Consider the following 7,206-nt stretch of genomic DNA (forward strand, 5'->3'; position numbering starts at 1 on the left):
TTTTTATTGTTTCCATGGTGATGTGACCCACCCAACTGTGGGTGGTAAGCTTTGATTAGATGGTTTCCATGGTGATATATCTCCACCCATTCCAGGTGAGGTTGCTTCCTGGAGCCTTTTAAGAGGGAACCATTTTAGAAAGAACTTTAGAGCCAGGAGAGCCCACACAGCCAGAGACCTTTGGAGATGCTTAAAGAAAATACCTCCAGAGAAGGCATTGAAGAAGTCTAGAGAGAAAGCTAGCAGACATTTTCATGTGCCTTTCCAGCTGAGAGAGAAATCTCAGGTGTCATTAGCTTTCTTGATCCAAGGTATCTTTCACTGGATGCTTTAGTTTTGACATTTTTATAGTCTTGCCTTAATTTGAACATTTTCATGGCCTTAGAACTGTCAGCTTGCAACTTAGTAGATTCCCTTTTTTAAAAAAGCCATTTTGTTTCTGGTATATTGCATTCTGACAGTTTTTATAAACCAAAACACTGACCCTTAAAATTTTGGAGCAGAGCCTTGCCATTCTCTGCACATAAATATTTTCCTTTTGAGAAACAGCCATTAGCCTACTACTAGAACTTGTAGAGACTGAATGCTTAGCCATGGGCCACTAAGTTACCATGAGACCTGAGTTGCCCATCATGAACTGAGTATTGCCTGCTCTACCAAGCAATAGAGTTGGTTGTGCACAGCAGCACTCCATCATAAAGCAGCAGTGGTGTATGCAAGGTACAGCTTGTGTGAATCTTGAAGGCACAAGTAAGTTACATGAGGAAGTGATCCAAATGCCTATAGCCCCCACTCCAGACACATTGCCTTCTCTTTCCCAGCCTACAGCTATGGCCTCTTGGGGAGTTCCTTACAGTCAATTGACTGAGGAAGAGAAAACTCAGTCTTTTCCTCATATTGTGTGCAACCTGTAAACTGAGGTTTTTTAATTTTACCACCTAAAGTAGACAGCTGCAGCACTACAGCCCCTTTCTGGGATGTCCCTGAAGAACAATGGTGAGGGGAAATCCTCCCAGTGGCTGGAAATTTGAGCAGTGTCCCTTGTTGTTTATTTTGCTGAGAAATGATTCATGGGCTGTCGCCAATGGTTAGGCAAGCTGGTCAGGGAGTAGGAAGGAACAGTCTTGGGAAATTGGGGACAAAGAGGTTTGGAAAAGAGATTTGTGGATAGGATTTTCTGAATGGGTAAAAAGCATGAAGATATTTGTGTACTATGTGAATGTTCACTAGAGGATGACTTCAGCAGAAGATTTTAATAATCAATTGGATAAGAGGAACTATTCTGTTGACCTTTTTTTCCCCCAGCCATTCTTGTCATTGCCCAGTGGGCTCATGAGCAAAGAGGCTATGGTGGTAGTGATGGAGGTTATGCGTGGACTCAGCAACATGGACTTCCATTCACTAAGGCCAACCTGGTTACACTCTGTTGTGGGCACCCAATCTGCCAGTGGCAGAGACCAACTCTCAATGCTTCCTATGGCACCATTTCCTGAAGTGATCAGCCTGCTGCCTGGTAGCAGGTTGATTACATTTGACCACTCCCATTGTGGAAGGGGTAGGGTTTTGTTCTGACTGGGATAGACCCTTACTCTGAATATGGATTTGCCTTCTCTGCACACAATGCTTCTGATAAAACTACCATCTGTGGACTTTCAGAATGCCTTATCCACCAGCATAGTGTTCCACACAGCATTGCTTTGGCTCAAGGAAGCCACTTCACAGCAAATTAAGTGCAGGAATAGGCATATGCTCATGGAATTCATGGGTCCCACCATGTTCCCTATTGTCCTGAAGCAGCTAGATTGATAGAAAAGTGAAATGTCCTTTTGAAGACTCAATTATGGTGCCAACTAGGTGGTAATACCTTGTAGGGCTGGGGTAATGTTCTCCAAGAGGTTATGTATGCTATAAATCAGCATCCATTTTATGGTACTGTTTCTCCCACAGCTAGGATTCACAGTTCCAGAAATCAAAGGGACAAATGGGAAATGCATCACTCACTCCTAATGATCCACTAGAAACTTTTTTTGCTTCCTATTCTTATATACTTAAGCTCTCTTGGTTTATGGGCCTTAATTCCAAAAGGAGGAGTGCTTCCTTCCAGAGACACAACAATGATTCCACTGAAGTGGAAGTCAAGACCGCCACCTGGCCACTGGGTTGATTGATCCTGACTATCAAAGGGAAATAGGACTGCAACTAACAATGGAGGTAAAGAAGAGTTTGCCTGGAATGCAAGAGATCCCATTGGGTGTCTCATAGCGCTCCCATGCCCTGTGATTTAAGTCAATGAAAAACTTCAACGACTCAACTCAAGCAGGACTACCAATGACCCAGAAACTCCATGAATGAAGGTTTGGTTAACCCCACCAGGCAAAGAACTATGGCCTGCTAAAGGCGCTTGCTGAGGGGAAAGGAGATATGGAATGGGAATGCGAAGAAGGTAGTTGCAAATGTGAGTTATGACCATGTGACCAGTTACAGAAATGAGAATCGTAATGGATATGAGTATTTCTTCCTTGTTTTATGTTTGTATGTATACATAAAGCAAATATCTTTGTTTTATTCCCTACCTTATCCCCTTGTCCTATGACATAAATTGTATTAAATTCATGTCATAATATTTAAGTTATCGGATATCAGGTTTAAGAGTGAATTTTACCCAAGAACTTGCGCCTTATCCTGGGGATAGTGCATTTCTGATTGTACCCAGGACAGTTGAGTATTGTTAAGTGAAAAACATGACTTTTTTTTTTAATTTAGAGATTAAGTATGGTTTAAGGTAATGTATATGACTGCCAAGTTGCCAAGAGGTGAACTGTGTTGGTTAAGTTCATGTGTCCACTTGGCTGGATTTTAGTGTTCAGTTGTCTGGTCAAGCAAGCACTGGCCTAATTGTTTCTGTGAGGATATTTAGTGGACTAAAATCATCAATAAGTTGATTGCCTCTATGGTTGCCCACATCTACAATCCAATGAGGAGATTGCCTTCAACAATGAAGGAATCCTATCATTTGAAGGCCTAAAAAGTAAGTGATGGATGGTGCGACGGTGGCTCAGTGGCAGGTCTTACCTGCCATTCTGGAGACCTGGATTCAACTCCCAGTGCCTGCCCATGCCAAAAAAAAAAAAAAAAAAAAAAAAAAAATAAGTGATGATGTCAGTAGTCAGAAAAGAGAATTTCTATCTCTATTTCAACCAGTCAGACTCTCCTGGGAATTCACTGAAAACCTTCACTGGAGTTCCCAGCCTTGTGGCCTGCCCTATAGAATTTTCACTTGCCCATCCCCACGGTTATGTGAGACAATTCTCATGCAAATCTCATATTTATGAATATCTCCTGTTGTTTCTGTTTCCCTAGAGGACCCTGACTAAAACAGGCTCTGAAAAAACCAACACAGTATTTCTTCTCCACCTGGTTTTCTTTCGGTGTTTCCTATTACAGTGATTGGTATCACTATCCATCAAGTCATATACATACAAACATAGTTAGCGGAAATTCCCCCTTAACTAATTCATCACTAGTCCTAACTATTTTTTTACCTCCTACGTATTTCTTAAATCTGTCTGCTTTGCCACCACTTCTGCCACAATAGACCAATTTATCAGTATCCCTTGCCAGGACTATTCCAATTTTTGTTCACCCAGCAGTCAGAATGATATTTTCAACCCCCAAATTGATTGCATCATTCTGTTGCTTTAAATCCATATATATATATGGATTTATATATGTATTTAAGAAAATACAGTATCTTCAATTTATCCTTAGTCTCTACCCACCTCTTCAGTTATTTTCTTCTGCCGTGTGCTTCCCATTCATTGGCTTTCTTTCAGTCTCTTCCAGTTTCCATGTATCCTCCTATCACAGGACCCTTGAACATACTTTTCTCTGCCTAGAATGCTCTTTTCCTAGTTAGTGTTTATTCAGTCTTCAGATATCAGCTTGAGATTCATTTTCTTATTCAAGCATTCCCTGAATTTCCAACAAAGTCAAATTCCTATTATACACTCTGTACTATGCACCAAGATACCAGTAATACAATGTGTGAGAGAGGGTCTCCAAAGTAAGTTCATAAGTGTTTGAATTGAAGCAGTAGCCTTAGGGATAAAAAATCAAAACTCAGTTTGAATCATACCTAGGAGGCCAAATCATCTGAACTTTAAACCTGTTTCCCTAGCAAGAGGGATGAAGAGGAAAGTTGGAGGAAATCTTCAATTGACCTGTTTGACTGAGTAGATAGAGAATCCTCAAAGGAACACAACAAATTAAAGAGGAGAAAATAGTTTACAAGAATAAATATCACCCTTTTGTAGAGCCACGAGAAAGCCAGCAGACACCGCCATGTTCGCCATGTGCCCTTCCAGCTGAGAGAGAAACGTTGAACTTCATTAGCCTTCTTGAACCAAGGTATCTTTCCCTGGATGCCTTAAATTGGACATTTCTGCAGACTCATTTTAATTGCGACATTTTCTCAACCTCAGAACTGTAAACTAGCAACTTATTAAATTCCCCTTGTTAAAAGCCATTCTGTTTCTGGCATATTGAATTCCAGCAGCTAGCAACCTAGAACAGATTTTGGTATCAGAGAGTGGAGTGCTGCTGCTGTGGCTTGCAAATACCAAACATGTTGGAATGGCTTTTTAAATGGATAGGGGGAAGATTTTGAAGGAGTTGTGAGAAGTTTGATAGAGAAGGCCTAAAATGCTTTGAAGAGACTGTTGGTAGAAACATGGGCTTTAAAGATAACCTCTGACCAGGCTCTAGACAGAAATGAGGTGTGTACTATTGCAGACTGGAAGGAAGGCAATCCTTGTTTTAAAATAGCAGACAATCTGGCAAAATTGATTATGGCTTTGGCTGGAAGGCAGATTTTAAAAGCCATAAACTTGGATATTTAGCAGAAGAGATCTCCAAATTAAATGTGGAAAGTGCAGCCTGGTGTATCCTCTCAGCCTATAGTGAAATGCGAAAGGAAAGAGACAAGCTGAGAACTGAACTCTTGGGTACAAAGAAACCAGAAGTTGATGTTCTGGAGAATTCTGGGCTTCCTGGATGGGAGACCCCAGAGAATAGTGCCCCACATGAGGACTTGACCAAATGTGAAACTGGTCAGTCATTTCGGAGAAAGCCAGGATTGGACATGGAGTTATCCAGGAAGGATTTGTGGAAACGCCTTATGTCTAATGAGCATGATCCAAGGCTATTGCATACAATGCCAACGAGAGTGCTGTGGACTTGTATAAACAAAGCTGCTGCCAGTTTGTACTGGGGGGTACAGAGAAGGGACACATTGGAGGAAAAATAACTTCAGAGGCAAAACCATTGAGGCTGGGATCTGGAGTCCAGAAGTCTAGGGCCAGGAGAGCAGACCCACCCAAGCACATGGAAAGGGTGAGTTTGCCCCAGAGGCAGAGGATGGGTCTTCCACCTGGTTGCAGTGGAACAGTTATGCCGCCCCAGGCCTTGGAGAGGGTGAAGCACATTCCTTGGGGTTTGGGGAGAGCCTGGCTGCCACCACATGGAGTGATTGAGTGTGTACCTTGGAGATGGCAGAGAGCCTGGGTGCAGCCCTGATGCTTGGAGAAGGTGGAGCCAAGAAAAAGGTGGTCTCCCATTGTATTTGGAGAGAGGCAAGCCACTGCATAGTCCCTTGGAAAGAGTAGGACTGTCGTTTTCTAAAGCCCTGAAAATAAATGACTCTCAGACTTTAAAATCTAATGGACTTTGCCCTGCGGGTTTTCGAAGCTGTACGGGTCCAGTGAACCCTATGTTCCTTCCTCCCTATGGAAATGGGTATATGTATCCTATGAATGTTCCTCCTTTGTATATTGGCAGCAAATAACTTGTTTTAAGTTTTCATAGGTCCAAAGCCAGAGGAGAATTTTGCCTTAAGCCAGACCATGTCTGTAACTAACTATGAGATTTTATACAGTTTCTGACTTTGTATTTAAATGTATTGTTACTGAAATGAAAAAAAAAAGAATAAATATCAGTGAAAATCTAGCAAAGTTATATATTTATTTGCTCTTTTTTAACTTAGCAATTCTAATGCAAAGTTTCTATCTGAAAGATAAACTGGTGGCAACACATTGGAAACAACACAGTTAACAGGGGATTAAACTAACATTCACACAATAGAGTGGCAAGCAGGTGTAAAAAGGAAGAGTTTTCTATATATTACTATTGAGTTATCGTCAGTATAAATTAAGTGTAAAAGGCAAGACAGAGGAAGTGTATATAGCATGTAACCACTTATCTAAGAAAGGGAAAGAAGGATTCAAATATATAGTAGCTTTAGTAGTAGAATGCTTGCCTTCCATACGGGCCTCCCCCGGGTTCGATTCCCTGATCATACACACACACACACACACACACACACACACACAGAATACACACACACACACACACACACACATATATATTAGTGTTTGTTTATATTAAGAACAAAAACAAAATGGCAAACCATAGATATTTTTAGTGCTCAACAATAAAGGAAGGGAGGGAAAAAAAGTGGAGGAGACAAGGATAGAAGCTACAATTTTCTGATTACATCTTGTTTTGTAGATTTAACTTGGGAAACATGCAAACGTTTTACGTAATTACAAAAAAATTGGATTGAAATAAAAAAGCAAATAAAAAAGAGAAAAGGTAAAATAATGAACTAAACTATGTGCTGAATTGGAACATAATCACACAAAAAGGAATTGTTTCAAGAGACTTCAAAAACACAGTAAACAGGGTAATTTGATTGTTCATCCCTCATGGTATATTCTTTAAGGACAAAAGAATTGCAAAGACATTGTAATATCATTGGCAGTAATAATATAGATAGTATATTATAACTTTGAAACTAATGTTTATGTAATAAGATACATGTATAGATAAAACTAAGTAATTATATTAATATTACAGACCAAGATTTGTGGATATAGCAGAAAAGAGATATGAAATATAACATCAATGACTTAGCAAAACTCTGTCATCTTAAATTTGGGATGGAAATATGAAGATGAATTCATGATGTATTTTCCCTTAGAAAAGGGCTTAGAAATAATGACCAGCTGAAAAGGGCTTAGAAATAATGACCAACTCGGTAGAAATGAGTGACCCTGACACAATAAATTGTGGTTTCCAAATACCACTTCCCACTAAAAGAACCAAGAATCTTTGACTAAGCAGTGAGGACAATGAATTCAATAGGCTGAA

This window comes from Tamandua tetradactyla, chromosome 2 (assembly GCF_023851605.1).
Source record: "Tamandua tetradactyla isolate mTamTet1 chromosome 2, mTamTet1.pri, whole genome shotgun sequence".
Taxonomy (NCBI): domain Eukaryota; kingdom Metazoa; phylum Chordata; class Mammalia; order Pilosa; family Myrmecophagidae; genus Tamandua; species Tamandua tetradactyla.